Below are 17,548 nucleotides of genomic sequence, written 5' to 3'. Positions count from 1 at the left end.
TCAGAGAATAAGCACAACCAATACACTCAAACACCTACCTTCAATGGCTCACAGTATCTCAGAGAATAAGCACAACCAATACCCTCAAACACCTACCTTCAATGGCTCACATTATCTTCAGAGAATAAGCACAACCAATACCCTCAAACACCTACCTTCAATGGCTCACAGTATCTCAGAGAATAAGCACAACCAATACCCTCAAACACCTACCTTCAATGGCTCACAGTATCTCAGAGAATAAGCACAACCAATACCCTCAAACACCTACCTTCAATGGCTCACAGTATCTCAGAGAATAAGCACTCACACTGACTGTGGTTCTGGGGTTACTTTGTTTGGATGCTTGAATTTTGTTTGTTTCTATGGCAGCTTGTGAGGCTTTAACGTACAGGTAGTGGACAAAAAAATGGAAACACCAATGTAAAGTCACTTAATAGGGCGTTGGGCCACTATGGTATCCCGCTCTGTGGAGTTCTCGGCGGACCGTTTTTGATGAAACTGGCTGCTCGCGCCCCAGGTTGAAATTTGCAGTCAATTGATCTGCAGTTGCTCGCCTGTTTTGATTAATGTGAAAATGTGTATTCAACCTCACAATGGAATGAATCAGGCACCAATACAAACATTTTTACCAATCTGGTAAGGCCCAAACCCCAGACCCCACACAGATCTGTGAGTATAATCATTTGCAAGTGTGCATTGGTGTGATTTGACATGTGAGACAAACATTCTTCTAGTTTAGAGGTGTTTATGACGGGTTTCTGGGTGAAAGAGCACACTTTAGTAACATGCATTTGGTCCGTTTGTTAGGTTGTTTGAAAAAGCATGAATATCTGGGTAAAAAGTACAAAAATAAATGTGTGACAAATTGGCTCCTTTTCGCAGTACAATTACTGTAGCTCAAATGACCTACTGCGAATATCAAATTAGGTGTAAATTAACCAATTCAAGATCATCTGGTCACATTTCGCGTAAAAATCTCCTGAGAATCTTGCCCAAGTGTAATATAAATAACAGCAGTTGAGTCTCAATGTGGTAAAAAATATCTTGGCCTTTTAGTGACTTTATGGTTTTAAACCTCTGAACTGTGTTAAAGCTTTGAAACACGTCTAGCCAGCTGATGATGTATACTGTGTTGCATATTGTGGAACATGCACCATACTTGGGGTTAGAATCCCAGTTCAGCCACTAATTCACTGACCTCGGATATGTCTCTTGACCATCAAGATGTCAAACTGGGCAGATGCAGAACTGCTCCTGGAAATGAAATGCTAGGTAGGCAATCATTGGTCCATAATTTAAAAATAAGCATAAATACCTCAGCATGCAAACGATGCGCTGGATGTCAGTACACAAATGAGTGCAATTATTGAACAGAATCATTGAAAACCGGTTCAGCTTCTGCCTCCAGCAGATCAGAAGAAGCAGAACATTGCATCCCAGCAGATTATCTGAAGCGCTGATGGTTTGGCCAGGTATCAGTTTTTTCACGGTTTTTTTTGTTTTGTTTTTTTTGGAAGACGCAGTTTATCGCCTGAAGCAGCGGGACAGAGAGAAATAGCATCCGGGAAGAACAGAACATTTGTTTTCAAAGGAAGAAACGATTACTGTTGGCTTTTTCTGAATCAAAGGTAAAAAAAATAAAGAAGAAACATGATAAGGGCTTTTCCAAAACTGCTGAAAAACCCATAATTTAGTGAGCAGATATATCACCCAGTGACATACTGCACTTGCATTCTGACACTTACACAGTACGTATATTTGTGTGTGTGAAGCAGCACTGGCTCTGGGACTGTGATGCAGTATGGTATACTGTGTACTGTATGGTTATCTGGTTCTGGGTGTGTGAAGGGGTTACAAGGCCCTGCACTATTAAGTGGATTTGCATTGCTGAGTAATAACTTGTATATGGAACTGTGTATTTTATGTGGTTATTTTATAATGCTTTTTGTATATATGAATAAGCAGGCTGAGGATCTTTAAGCACCCTACCCGGTGTTTAAACTCCATTCTTGTGGCTCCTGACTGTCTTCTGCACACCCCAGTCACAGGGGGGTAATAGGACAATAGCATTCTTACTCTAGGGGTGTGATGTGTGTGGCAGTCTGGCTCTTGAAAGGCATTATTATTTACAGTATGTGGTAGGTAGACGGGTAAAGCATGAGAAATATTCATGGTAAAAATAACTGCTAAAATACCTGAGAGGAAATAAATAGCAGCAACGAAGGATCTCAGGTTTGTTAGATTTGCAAACCACTTAAGAAAGCTCCACCCATAAACAGCTGTTTGCAGTGAAGCAACAGAAAAGAGCTTTTAGAAGACATTGCAATGCTTTGTAATGTGACTGGGAGTCTGGAAGAGGGCTGATTTTACAGGTTGACTAAAGCACTTAAGAGACAGAAATGCATCAAATATTAACAGGGGCAAATAGGCACCACATTGTCTTGGGTTTTGTCAGTGACCCAGGGATTTTTTATCTTGCTTTAAGGTCTATCTTGTCTGTGGCAGTAGTGCCGGTGTCCCTGAGTTTCCTTTTACTTCATGAAAACTCAGCTCTCCCTTTCCTCAAAGAAACTAGTACTTGCTGAACTGTTGCAAAAGTACAGCGAGGTTCAATAAAGCAAACCCAAGGGCACTTACTGAAAGGGTTCCAAAGGAGACCAGAAGTGAATGTTGGGAGAGTACACAAGGGAGAATGCTTAGCCTTCTTAAAACAAACAACACTTTCTTATTATGAGAAAGCAAAACTGAAGAAGCGTTGACCCTGCTTACCTGATCGCGTCCAGTGGCCATGCAGGCTCAGTTAAACTGCTGAAGCTGTGATTCCCTGCTTGAGTGCATGAGATGCCCAGTCTTTAACCCTGTGGGGATCTTTTAAGAATGTGACTTCTTTCAAGGCCGTCAGAGATCCAGAAACAGGATATTGTTAGTGGGATACAAACTAGCATTATCAGAAATGTCCTTCTAGTCACCAGTAAGAACAAAATACTTTTCAACTGAAATGTCACTTAGAATGTCACATTTTTGGGAAGGCAAGTACCCCTGCTTTTTAGGCAGACTGATGTCTGGTGTTGCTTGGCAACCTTGGCCAGCGTGTGTTTACCTCACACAGGCTCAGAGTCTCTTGCACTCCCTGTATTGTACATGAAAAAAAAATCTTTCCCCAACAGACAAAACACAAACAAATAACAGAGGCATACATCCATGCAGCATATCACAACTGAACAAACGAGAGAGGAAACAAGAAAGAAGAACTAGGTGTTATTAATACTACTACTACTACTACTAATAATAATAATAGTAATAAATAAAAACAATTGTAGTACATTATTATTATTTCTTAGCAGACGCCCTTATCCAGGGCGACTTACAATTGTTACAAGATATCACATTATTTTTACATACAATTCCCCATTTATACAGTTGGATTTTTACTGGAGCAATCTAGGTAAAGTACCTTGCTCAAGGGTACAGCAGCAGTGTCCCCCACTGGGGATTGAACCCACGATCCTCTGGTCAAGAGTCCAGAGCCCTAACCACTACTCCACACTGCTGCCCCTAATCAATTTACTTAAACCCCTCACAAGTCTGGTATTTCTGTTGATTTGCAAGGTTTAAATCTTCATTTAAAATGCACATGTTGAGGATTTATAGTAAAACCACTGAGTATTATCTCTGCTGATAACCCTGATAAAAGGCAAGTGACAGTGACAGAAGGAGAATGGGATGACAGGACCAGGCTGCCCTTATCTCTGTGAGGGTCATTCTTATACCGCCAGCCCTGTAATTGAATGCCATTTGGGTTTAACTTGTGACTTACAAAAATGATATGCTGACACTGGCCTAAATTACATTTTTTAAATTGGTTCTAACCTTTATGCTCTTCTACCTTGAATGAAAACAGATTTTTTTAAAAAAGAGAATACAGTACTTTTTATTTTTACATTGTGACAGACTGAAATAGATTTTCTGTAATTTGTAGATAAGCAGAATTTCTAGGGGTTTTACTGGAAAACATTTCTTAAGATTAACTATTTCAACAATGCAGACTTCCAGAGCTTTGCGAATCTGTCCTATATTTAAATGCACCAGTGTGTCATAAATCTGCACTACATGTAATACATTTTGCATATGGACACATGTTTCTGTAAAACATAGACTCTAGGCCAATGTGTATGTATATCTAGGACTGTCTTTTGGTGGCCGATGCAAGGAGAGGTCACTGAGATAGTGTGGAGAATATGAAGCACTGACATTCAGGGAGTCACTTTTAAAAAGCAGATGGTAGCTTGTGCTCTGCATTCACACAGTTGCACAGATTCAGCAATTTGTATGCTTTCTGTGACCAGTATCCAGGAGGGGTCGCCCCTCTCCTAATACAAATGATTGTTTTCTGTGACCAGTATCCAGGAGGGGTCGCCCCTCTCCTAATACAAATGATTGTTTTCTGTGACCAGTATCCAGGAGGGGTCGCCCCTCTCCTAATACAAATGATTGTTTTCTGTGACCAGTATCCAGGAGGGGTCGCCCCTCTCCTAATACAAATGATTGTTTTCTGTGACCAGTATCCAGGAGGGGTCGCCCCTCTCCTAATACAAATGATTGTTTTCTGTGACCAGTATCCAGGAGGGGTTGCCCCTCTCCTAATACAAATGATGGCTTTCTAGCTTAAACTGATCTCAAATGTCATCTTCAAATTTTCATAATATGCCTACTGCAATGGTAATTGTATACAGTAAATTAAACACAAAGACGGCTCTGGTTGTGAGCCGATGTCAGAACGTGTGCTGGGTTGTCATCTCGCGCCCGGTTCCTAACCAGAAGCCTGGTCATTCTGAACTGCCATTCCAGCATTTTGTTTAGGCTATTTATTCATTCATTCATTTTTATGTTACTGTAACAATAGAAAAGATGTTTGAATGAATTAAATATCAACCAACTCTGAAAACCATCCCTGACAATATATTTGTGTATATTGTGTCAACAAGAAATGAAACCGAATAGCATTTATTTTTGTAATTATTGTTGTTATGGCTACAACATTATAATAACAAGGCTGCAGGTAAATCCTGATTTCATGCAGCCTTGTGAAAACAAAACGAGAGAATGGGAAAGCACAGCACGGAAACATATTGTTTCTAATTGAAAAACAATGCATGTGCAACACTATGAAGGTTAAACTATGATACTGGATCTTTAAAGAGATTAAAGTGAATGTGATCATTCATATTTTATTGTCATATTCCAGTTCATAAGATGAAACGACGTGAGAAGATTTTAAACCTAAGCATGCCTTTCATGATCTTCAAAATGGTGACGATCTGGAATGAGAAAAAAACCCCACAAAAACACTTCCAGAAAGGTCAGCCTACAGGTCACGATCCCACACATGTCACGAGGGAGATGGCAGATAAACCCAGCCAGACTGCAGGAACACAGCTCACTGGAAAACATGACTTTAATAATGTACAAAACAGGAAGTGGACTATCCTGATAGTGAAGGATAACATATGAACTTTTTATTAATGTATTTACCAAGCTTCAATCTCTTTCAAATACGGACGGGACGTAAAACCGAGGTCCTATTGTAAGTGACTCTGCAGCAGCAGTTGTGATGCATAGTGCATTGATGCATAGTTCACCCGCTAGTCTCTGTAAGTCGCTTTGGATAACAGCGTCTGCTGAATGATTCATTCATAATAATTAATAATGTCATCTGAAGATTGTGGAACATGTGTTTACAGTACAATCAGTTTAAAATACACTTGACCTGTTTTAACACTGACATGCCTAAAGGTGGGTAACAGACTTGCTTACTCCTGTTGTTGAAAAAAAATCGGTCTATTTTTTGTGAGCAAGTGCTGGCATTGTAGTACATGAATATTCCACATTTGCATAATCGTGTCACAGGGGTACAGAACTTGGCTGGCCTTTTCGATTGGGTTGGATCTGCCTATAAAGTGATTGCTACTGTAACAAAGGCTTAATGCTTGCCTTTTCGGTGGAAAACAGTGGAATATCTAGTACCTTCTTATGAACTCACCTGTGCAATGCATGCCAATTAGAGAGAATATAGTTTTTTTTTTGCATTTGAAGGGATATGAGATGGTCATGCATATACAATGTGTGGAAATGTCATGTTCTTAGATGCAAATAAAAATGAAGCACATTTCAGTTGTGTTACCATTATGTTTGGTAATACTTAATAAGGTTGGCATCGCTGGTTAAATGGGTGGTGATATAACCCTTTATCAATATTGGAACAGAATTTAAGAAGTGAATTATCCTGCTGGCTAAGCTAATGGTTAAGCACCCTGAACTAATAGAGAAGTGGCTGAGATGCTAAGACCACAGTATTGCTGCAAGTGCAGCTGTGCCTCTAGAGGCACGTCAGAAAATAACAGGACCAGACTTTGGGGATACAGTATTTGCCGTGACAATTTGAATGTATAGAATTCCATTGCTTTCATGTGTCTGAAATGACATGATCATTATAATTTAACGTACAAAAAACATTTTCATTTCAAATTTTGAAAAAAACACAACTAAACAAAAGCCAGTAGGTACAGTTGGAATTGTAGGACTTGACATTATTCTCCTGCGAAAATGACAGCCCAGTGTCAAGCTGACCAACTCGGACTGTTGTGGCAGAAAGCCCTTGTGCACGGAACAGTATGATATCAAAATCCCTGTATACTGAATGGCAGTGTGTTTGTACAGGACATTTGTCTGCATATATATATATATATATATATAGTAACTTTATCCTCTATGGCCAGTGTTGCTGATACATTTTATGTTGCCCTGTTCTGCTTTTTAGAATGTATTTTGAAAAACAAAAATACAGTAGTGTTGTACGTTTGAATTAGATTCTAGATAAGACTGCAGTCTACAGCTATGGCCAAAAGTGTTGCAGCACCTACAATTTTGAGACATAATGAAAAAAAAACTATGAACATAATTTAAATCTTTTATTTAAGATCATGTAATCAAAGAAACTACAAAGCGAAACCACAAAAGTAGTACAGTATTTCATGTTAGATTTCAAAATGTCACTTTTTTGTCAGTTTTACATTTAGTATGTGGAAAACTACAACACACTGTATAATTCAATATGTTAACATGACATTATCCAGCACGTTTCACTGGACTTTATGAAATACAATTTGTCAGTTCTATAGGGGGATGCAAAACCTTTGGCCATAGCTGTAGGTAAAGGATTACAGATGCTTTCCTCTGAGAGGCTTGAGCAGAAAAATAACCATAAAGTCATTTTACTTTATTTAGTTTGGATGATGGCCAAGACTGGTAATGAGTCTTGGGTTTTTCTTAGTAAAACCAGCTGCGTTGAGTCTCAGAGCTGTCCAACTTCTAATACCAGAGCTCCAAGTCTAAAATACATGACAGCCTGAAACCCCCCCTCTCCCAAAGAAAAAACGAAATCCAAAACAAATGCCTGGCCCACAGTTTTACCAGCAGCGTGGTCTGAAAAGCTTATTGAAAACATGCAGTATATCCCTGTGACAGGATATCATCACAGCCCAGGATGTTACCAGCAAGGCTCAACAACAGCCACTGCAATTTAAAGCACGGCGCAAACTCCTCCAACAAACAAAGGATTTCTGGCTCATTTTATACATGTGGCCACGCCCCAATTCCCAATTCACACAAATTCCCTATTTGGGGAATGGCCACACCTCTGATTGCTGGCATCCCTCCCATCCCTCCCAACCTTACATTCCCCCACACACACTATACATTTGTTTTAACAATAGTACTTTATATTTTATAACAATAAAAAAAAAGTCCTGGCTTGGAAATCCTGCTAAGCCTTTTTTTTTTATATACTAGCAATAATTGAAATCCATATTCCAGTTGTAAAATTGAAGCAGTCTTTTATTATCTGAAATCCTTGCATCTTTTTTTTGGTTCAGCCTTTAGCAGTTTCTTTATACAATGATTTATCTCTGCACAAGGTGGAACATTGATTGTGCCAATGCGTGCAACATGGCTGCATTATGTTTACTGCCTCAAAGAGGCAAAGGGCAGATTCCACCTTCCATTACTTGATTAATCACAAACACCAGCAGCTTTGTTTTAACTACTTAGTTAGTGAAGACACAGCAGTTATCCCATTATTCTCTAAACTGGCACATTTAAAAAAATAAATAAATAAATGTGCTTTTCCAAACCCCTCTTGTCTTTATATTGTATTTATACATGCACACTAGGAACTGGGAGACCAAGAGTCACAACACCTGCCCAAGATCGACAGATCATTTTGCAGCATCTTCATGATGTCAATTGTTAATCAGCACAATTAAAAGTCACTGCATCTGTCATTTTTCAATCACATCTAGTGAATTTTATCCAAGTATAAGTGATACGTTTCTTTTGATGCTCAAATATAAGTGACACGTTTATTTTGATGCTCAGTATATTAATAACCTGTGCTCAAGAATACCTTAACAAGTTTCACCATAAGAGCATAGGAGATCACTATTAATACATGTCAAAATGTAAGTGTGACAAACAGACCGATGGTCCGACTGACAGACAGGCAGCCTACAGTACACATACACCCACATTATGTGAAAAACTGTGACAGGCCTACAGAAGATAAGGAAGCTTGAGTCGGAATGCATAATGTAATCTCACCCCTGACTTTATAATGCTTGGGCAGAATTTTAAGACTATAAGAGACTAAACCTCTTCAGTGTATTTTGCAAAATCACTTTGCTTAGTATCACTTTTATTATCCTTTTAGCCGTGCCTCAGCCCCGTAAGATCTGAACATTTAAAGAAGGTTGAGTTTTCTTCTGCAAACCGATGGAGGGGTGTGCTTTCATGTCTGTTGAGTTTATGTGATCTTGCATCCCAGCTTTTCTTAGGAAATCAAGCCTACCGTTAGTGTCGGCTCTGATGATATATTTTCCAAATGCATTTAAATGTAATGCAATAATTAAACACTGTAATCAACTACTGCCAAATGGGAGGTGAAATGATAAAAACCCAATCTGCTTAAACAGATAAAAACACACATTTCCATACTAGTATAGACAGATCATAGTTTCCCCAAGGAAACCAATAAAAGTGTGGATTAGCAGGATTAATCAATTCTTTCCAGACTTTCTTCTTAGCATGGCTCATTAGGGTTTCTGACTACTTTAAAATGGCAGATGACAAGAAAAACCCATGTATGAATAGATTCCAAATTCACATCACGGAGCTATTTTGGTAACTTTATATTTGATAGATAGATTTTACCCATCGTTGTACTGAGCTAAATGTGTTTTGATTTACGACTGCTATTATGGCGTAAGACGGTCACTTCTCCTGCACTTAATCTTGCAGATACATTAGAAAGAGAGAAGATTCAGCTAAAGCCGTCGCTGTAAAAAAAGCTTGGTGATGTGCAGGTACTGCACGGGCTGTTTGAAAGACTGCTACCCAAGCTTTTCAATTCCATCTTTTCATCTGTTGTTAGGGTTATCAGCATTGTCACTGGCCCCTCTTCTGTTGCAGACCTCTTGGTTCTTTGCCTGTTTATATAATTTAATTTAGAATATACCCGTTTGTGAAATACTTGTGAAAATCTTGCAGGCTGATCTCTTTCTGTGTGGCAGTGTGCTTGTTCTGATTGCTGCTAGTCCATTGCACTGAGACTGAGCTACAGCACGAGAAGCACTGTATCAGGAAGAAGCGTGACATTCTACAGGGTTGTCTTTGACATGGCTGCTGTTTGATAACTGAAGCATAAAATACGAACAGAAACCCAAAAGATTTTTAACAGAAGAAAAGGGGGGCCAGTGATAATTTTGCCAGCACTAATACCAGGAGAGAAGTGGAGGTTTTAACATCTTGGTTAGTTTTTTTAAGCTTTGCTGTTTCGTTTCACAAACTACATTTTTAGGAATGCTGATTGGAGGCTATTAGTACTGTAGCGAGTTTCCTGTTGAAGAATATTATTACTTTCTTGCATCATTGAGTGCTTATTAAAATAGTAAGCTATGGCTGTGTAGCATGTGTAAAACATTATCCAGACATGTGTCTCACCACAAACCCATTGGAATGGTGCTTTTCTGTGGAAGACATGTGGTTGGTGATCTAATGTCTAGACCAGCTGACATCTGCTGGTGTCTGAATCTATCATCTATCCACTGCCATAAAAAAGAAGGACTTGATTAATCAATGGTATGTTTAGAACAAACCCGCACAACATAGATGTTTGAATTGAATTAATTTTATTGTTGATCATTGCAACATAAAGGCATGAGGACGGATGTGAATGGATTGAACGCAAGAAGGGGCAAGTTAGTTACCTGTTTATTTGATGTTTTTTGAGAGGTAGAAAACCTAGGTAAGTTATTCAGAGTGGAACTTGACATTGAGTATTTTGGACCACTACTTAAAATCTACCTAAAATGTGACTATACCCTTAATATTAATTTGTGGGTGTTTTTTTATGTTGAAATAATAATGAAATAATGAGTAGGATTGGTATCACTACTCTAAAGAATAAAAGCGGTGCTTGAACGGTGAGGATAGAGCAGTATAACGTTTTTCTAAAAATCAAGCTATGATTCACCCAAATGAATTACTACAATACTGAATGCAACTTTTACTACTTACTGTACAAGGTGATTATTCAATACATAATTATTTACTTTCAAGGAAGTTATAGTTGTCTGTATGTGTATACACTGTGGCAAAGTGGTTTGCAGTGTGCAGGTGCAGGAGTGATGCGGTGATCAATGAAAGACAGACAACAATAATCCAGAATGGGATGATGTTCATTTGTTCATAAAATTATGTGATTCTCTTAACAAACTTGAAAAGTCGACAGGTGATTTAAATGTACTCAAAATCCTACATTCACTCTGTGTAACCACTAGCTGTGAGTATAGTACATTTACAGGGAAAACATGACGCAAAGTATACATTTACTCAGCTTGGTAAATTGCAGAAGTTAGTCAATTATTGAACCCCTTTTCCAACTTTGAAAAATCAGACGCAACGTTTGTAAGGGGCAGTCCTTCCTCTCGAAACCAATTTTCAGAATTTCCCAAAACAGACTTAATAGTGTTCTTTGGGCACAGCAGGAATCTGGAGCCAATGTCACTCCACGTATAAAACCACCGTGCAGTTTATAGTGCTGCAGGGTTTAAAATAATGACATTACCAGGAGTGCCACCAGAACTGAAATAAATCATTTTCAGCTTTCTTTACAAAGTCTGCTAAATCAGTGGCACAGGAGGCAACCAGCATAATTATTAGAGACAGTGTGCTCTTTGAAATAACACGACTGAGACTGGAGGCATGCTTTCTACTAAAGGCACAGAGAAGTCTCTCTCTCTCTCTCTCTCTCTCTCTCTCTCTCTCTCTCTCTCTCTCTCTCTCTCGCCACAGAATAATTGATTACTGGGAGCTGGTGCAGTTGAGACTGAAGTGTGAGAATGACACTGATAAACTGTTCAGAACATGTTAGACACAAGGCATGTCAAAGGGGGCCTCGGGCCCAAGGTTTCCCTTCCATTTCCCAGCACAGTGTTGTATTCACTCTACACACACCCGTGTCAGTAGAGTTTAGTTCTGCGCAGTGCCTGACTACCTGTGTAGGGGCAAGCAGTACAGTTACAGTATTGAGTCCTGTTTGCCAGGCATGTCTGCAAGAGGAGACCTCAGTGACTTTGAAAGAGGGGTGATTGTTGGGGCGCGTTTTGCAGGAGCTTCAGTGACCAAGACAGCTCAACTTGCTGATGTTTCACGAGCAACAGTGTCTAAGGTGATGTCGGCATGGAACTCCGAGGGAAAGACAGCAAAGGGCAACAGTGGGAGGAAGCGCATACTCCAGGATCATGATATCCGTGCATTAATTCGAAAAAAAACTGCAGATCAATTGACTGCAAATTTCAACCTGGGGCGCGAGCAGCCAGTTTCATCAAAAACGGTCCGCCGAGAACTCCAGAGAGCGGGGTACCATAGTGGCCCAACGCCCTATTAAGTGACTTTACATTGGTGTTTCCATTTTTTTGTCCACTACCTGTATCTGCAGCCTGTGTTGGAAAGGATACATATTTTACAAACGTTACGTTAAAACCCTTTTTGTATTGTCCAAGTGAGTTAAGTAAGTGTAAATTACAGTAGGTCAACTTGTTACCTATCGGGACTTAGCAGTGAAATGTAGATATTATTTATAGAAATTCCTGTTGAACAATACATTGGAAATATCGAATCCGTTCCAGACAAATATCAGACATTATGCCTCTCTGGAGGAGCTTGTATATTGAAGCCAACACTAGCTCAGCAATAGTTTTTGTCAGTTTTCCTGAAAAAAAACCCATAATAATAAAGGATTGTTCATGCTGAAGGTCAATACTGTCTAAAGGCATTTTGATAGGTATTGTTCAACATCCACTAGTGTTATGGTAGGGATAGGGGGAGAGTGTGCAGTTCAGACAAAGGGCCATCAATGCAATTCACTGCACTACTGTATGGACACAAACACTGCTGCAGCTTCAAAGAGGGATAACGGTATAATCTTTGTATGCTAGTATTGCTTATAACATTGGTGTTTCTAAATAGAGTCAGGTGTCAGAGTGCAGTGTCTGCCAGAATGTCATTCTTAGGTAGGTCAAGGCAGCGCATTCATAAAAAATGTTTTCCTTTGGGGTTAATCACATCCCTGTGGCTCAGATGTCAAGATGTATGGTCATTTTTTACATTATAAACATTTCAATGGTTTTGTATTTTGAATTATTTAATTGTCACTTAAAAAATGTGTATTTCAATTGGCTTCCTTCCAGTGTGAGTCTAATTGGTTAAAATGTGTCATTGAAAGTGTTACACATCATACTGCCTGATACAGTATTAGTCTTCTTTTACCAACTGCAATTGTTTATATGTTCAATAACACTGTACACTGTAGCCACTCTGTCTGCCAACAGGCTGTGCTGTTAATGAGATTTGTTATCTCCATGTTCAACCCTGTAAAACAATCAATGTAGGACTGAATGCCAAGCATCTATAAAAAGGTGACGTGACTTTGATTATAGACCATTGAAATAATACAGTGAGAGACAAGGACTTCCCACTGGAATACAAACATCAACAACAATACAGCACACCACAGGAAAGACAACATCTTTTGTAAACTTTCTTATGTTCTTATGTTCTTATGAGAGGAAAAAGCTTTGTCCCATATGTTACTTAAAACAAAATCTACTGAAAAAAGAGTTAGAGACTCTATTATTGTACTCACAATAAAGTAACAAGCAGGTGGCTATATAATGTTTGCCTAAATCATAGTATGACTTGCATCTACTGCCTCTAGCTGACTGTATGTTCTTTCTTTTCCTATCCATTTTCTTTTGAAAGCTTGAGAAAAGGAACTGGGTGTTTATTCCATTACCTTTTCTTTGGAAAGCATCTAACATGTGATGATAAGATATATTTCCATAACTGGAAACCAGAACGAGTGCCTGAATCAGCATTCCACAGGAGGAGAGTGGTAGCTAATTAACAGCTGAGATATGTTATTGTAATACTGTTGCTACTGAGCTCAACCACATTTTATTGCAAACTATTTGAGGCACCACATTTCAGTTTTATTTGAGTTCATGTAATGATTAGAAATAATGCAGCCTCGGGGGCTTTTTAAGGTAAATGGTTCTTTAACAAATCTTTCTTTTTTCTGTATTATGTAGACCTGTGTCCATGACTGTTAATAGTTAAAGCTTTAACAGCATGAAGAGGAAGTTAAAGAAACGAGCCCTGGAGGAGAGCATGCTCTGATGCTACAGTATGCCACCACCTCAATTCTGTTTGCTGTTACTGAACGGAATGCATATGTCTTTATGGAAAAATCTGTCCGCTAAACTTTTTAACAGGCAAAAAAACATGTTAATTATCATTATCATGCTAATGCTCTTCATTTTAACCAGATAAAAGGTTTGGTTTAATAACAAGCTTTGGGAATGGTACCTTAGTGTTGTTTTAAAAGCACAGTATTCTCAGTTTGTAGTGAAGGGTTTCAGAAGCTGCTTGTCTGTTTTCAAAACAGCGGGTAAGTAGAGCACCACAGCAGCAGCCACCAATGGAAGGTAATACAATGTTTGCAGGTAAGGGAGGTAAAAGGTCAACATCAACCTTTTTAGCTGGCAGGCTCTCTTCAGGAGAAGAAAGTGGGACATCTGAAGGTTAAGTGAAGCAGGGAAATGGCAGGAATATGAGGTTGAGCTAAGAAAGGCGGATCAGACTGAGACAGAAGCTGACGTGTTGCTCTTAGGACTGAAGGTTAAGTGAAGCAGGGAAATGGCAGGAATATGAGGTTGAGCTAAGAAAGGCGGATCAGACTGAGACAGAAGCTGACGTGTTGCTCTTAGGACTGAAGGTTAAGTGAAGCAGGGAAATGGCTAAGAAAGGTGGATCAGACTGAGACAGAAGATGACAGTGTTGTTCTTAAGATAAACCTGTCACAGTACAATTATTTATCCTGATTAGCGTGAATGACTAGGTTGGACTAAGGTACAGTACTACAGGAGTTCAGGGTCAGTGTCGCTCAGTGAGCTGGCCAGCAGTTCCTCTGCACCTCAACTGATTTGTTGTAATCATTAGAGCACACTGCTCCAGTCATCACTGCTCTGTAGAGCCCTGGATATATCTGAACATGGCATTTGTAATCAGCTGTCTACCCAATGCAGCCGGGTTTCTAATTGTTTTTGTTGCTGTGCTTACTGTATGCAATTTCCAGAGTGCCATAGTTCATATCAACCGTATCCATTTCTATTCCAAAATAATACAACACCAGCCTGTACTTAATATTTCTGTAACTTCATAATGGAACTAAATTTAGTATTACACTGTGTAATGTTGTGTATATGTAGTATATTGTATTGTAAAACACTGTAAGTTGCCTTGGATAAAGATGTCTGCCAAATAATAAATGATAACTAAATAATAACTTTACTGACTTGCTGCAAACCCTGGACTAAATTGAAACCTACTTAGACAGTTTTTTTCCTTCTTTTAAACATACAGCTATGGCTAAACATTTTGCATTACCCTATAGAATGAACTAATTTTGCTTCATAAAGTCGAACGAAACCTGATGAATAATGTTACGTTTTCTTGTTTTCCATAAACTTAACGAAAAACTGACAAAAACTGAAAAATGTTACATTTCGAAATCTAACATGAAATACTTCACTACTATTATGGCTTCCAGCAGACTGGTGCAATATCATTTTGTAGTTTCTTTGATTACATGATGTTAAATAAAAGAAGAATAGTATGTACCAATATTCAAATTCTAGGCAAAACTTTTGACCACAGCTGTACATTAAAAAGAAAGTTACAAACACACATCCTCACCACAACTGTAATGTCTCACGAAAAATCACCTTGACTTACATTCCCCAACTGCCCTTAGCTTGTTCCATCTCACAGTCCCTTCGCTTAGACATTACAAAAAATGGGTTGTGGCTGGAACCTGACTAAACCTGAGCTAGGAAAAAAAGTCCAGCAATGAGACGTCTTTCTACAGAATATTTTTCCAATTCATCAATTTTTCCAATTCATCCCTGCACTCTATAACCCTTTGATGCACCCTTTGATGCTGCCAAAACTCCTGTGGCTATCTTCCTGTGTGTGCACCTCTTCGACAATCTCCTCCCTCTAGGACCCTAATGCGTATGAAATGAGTGCATCTTGTTTCACTTTTATTATTTTAACATTTAAAGGACTGGGACAGGCTGGGCAAGCCAGTCCATTGGAGAGCCTGCTTTAAACTCAGCCAACACATCTGCTTTTTCTGTTTAATAATGTATAGTAACAGTCTGGCTAGGTGTAATCTCAAATTAAAATCCCCTTAATTTAAAAAATCTTTCTGCATGAGTTCTGTGTGAAAACCAAAGTTTGAGAAGTACACTAACACAGCTGTAATAAAATAAGTATAATGAAATACCAACAACACCAATGTTATTAATAATAACATAAGAAAGTAGGACCGGGGTTGAATTTTTATGGTAACCATGGAAACATCTACAAACATTTCGATTGGATGTAGGTATAGCCACAATTTCCCCACGTGGCAGCCTTTATTCTAATATATAAATTAAGAGATGAGTTCCACCAGGAGTGCAGCATCTACACATAAATATTACAAATACATGTAATACAAAATGAATAATGTGTAGATGTGTTGAGTCTAGAAATGCTCCTTGAAACAGATGTTCCCACAGAGCCTTCTTCAGCAGGTGAATCATTAATCTGCATTTCCTCTCCACTGCTATGGGTCAAACATGTGGAGTCACTCGATTTCCATGAATCTATACAACAGATAAATAAACCCGCTGCAATAAACATAGACGCGACAGGGACCCTGTGCATAAACGTCTGTGTTTACTGGCAGCTGATGCCTGGACTCTCTGCAGCTGAACCTTCCCTCTGTAGATAATGCTCTGCACAGTGTATTCTTTGTATTTGTCCTCACGCTAGAGTCCCTACAGGTATATTTTTTAAAGGTATTTGTCCTCACGCTAGAGTCCCTAAAGGTATATTTCTTAAAGGTATTTGTCCTCATGCTAGAGTCCCTACAGGTATATTTTTTAAAGGTATTTGTCCTACTACAGTCCCTACAGGTATATTTTTTAAAAGTATTTGTCCTCATGCTAAAGTCCCTACAGGTATATTTTTTAAAGGTATTTGTCCGCACGCTAGAGTCCCTACAGGTATATACTAACACTTGAAATGTATTTGCTTACGATTGTAAGTCGCCCTGGATAAGGGCGTCTGCTAAGAAATAAATAATAATAATAATAATAATAATAATAATAATAATAATAATAATAATAATATTTTTTAAAGGTATTTGTCCTACTAGAGTCCATACAGGTATATTTTTTAAAAGTATTTGTCCTCACGCTAGAGTCCCTACAGGTATATTTTTTAAAGGTATTTGTCCTACTAGAGTCCCTACAGGTATATTTTTTAAAGGTATTTGTCCTCACGCTAGAGTCCCTACAGGTATATTTTTTAAAGGTATTTGTCCTCACGCTAGAGTCCCTACAGGTATATTTTTTAAAGGTATTTGTCCTCACGCTAGAGTCCCTACAGGTATATTTTTTAAAGGTATTTGTCCTCACGCTAGAGTCCCTACAGGTATATTTTTTAAAGGCATTTGTCCTCACGCTAGAGTCCCTACAGGTATATTTTTTAAAGGTATTTGTCCTCACGCTAGAGTCCCTACAGGTATATTTTTTAAAGGTATTTGTCCTCACGCTAGAGTCCCTACAGGTATATTTTTTAAAGGTATTTGTCCTCATGCTAAAGTCCCTACAGGTATATTTTTTTACAGGCTAGTGAATTCTCGTTATTGTTGCCATATGGTACTGTCCTTGGTGAAAAAAACTGATACAGCTACTTTATTGCCAACGTTTTACTGGATAATCCATAATAAGGGTTGTAAATAAAGAGTTAACGCTGCAGATTTGTGAGAACTTATTTTAATAGGTGGCATAAACTAAAAACAAAGTAACCCATGAAATGT

The 17,548-nt window shown here is 38.6% G+C and overlaps 1 protein-coding gene across 5 annotated transcripts in view; it reads left to right on the top strand.

Annotated features, from left to right (window-relative positions):
* LOC131696573 (ecto-NOX disulfide-thiol exchanger 1-like) overlaps positions 1-17,548 on the top strand; it is an 80,894-nt gene that overhangs the window by 10,215 nt on the left and 53,131 nt on the right. Inside the window, exon 2 of one of the 5 annotated variants that reach the window (XM_059029398.1) lies at positions 1,521-1,631. The exons of the other annotated variants lie outside the window; for them this stretch is intronic. The gene's annotated coding sequence lies outside the window, so the exon portion shown is untranslated. The remainder of the gene's footprint in view (positions 1-1,520; positions 1,632-17,548) is intronic. 5 annotated transcript variants of the gene reach the window in all.

Source organism: Acipenser ruthenus, chromosome 8, assembly GCF_902713425.1.
Source record: "Acipenser ruthenus chromosome 8, fAciRut3.2 maternal haplotype, whole genome shotgun sequence".
NCBI classification, from domain to species: domain Eukaryota; kingdom Metazoa; phylum Chordata; class Actinopteri; order Acipenseriformes; family Acipenseridae; genus Acipenser; species Acipenser ruthenus.
Note: the sequence above shows the minus strand (reverse complement) of the source record. Positions and strands in the feature narration are given on the sequence as shown.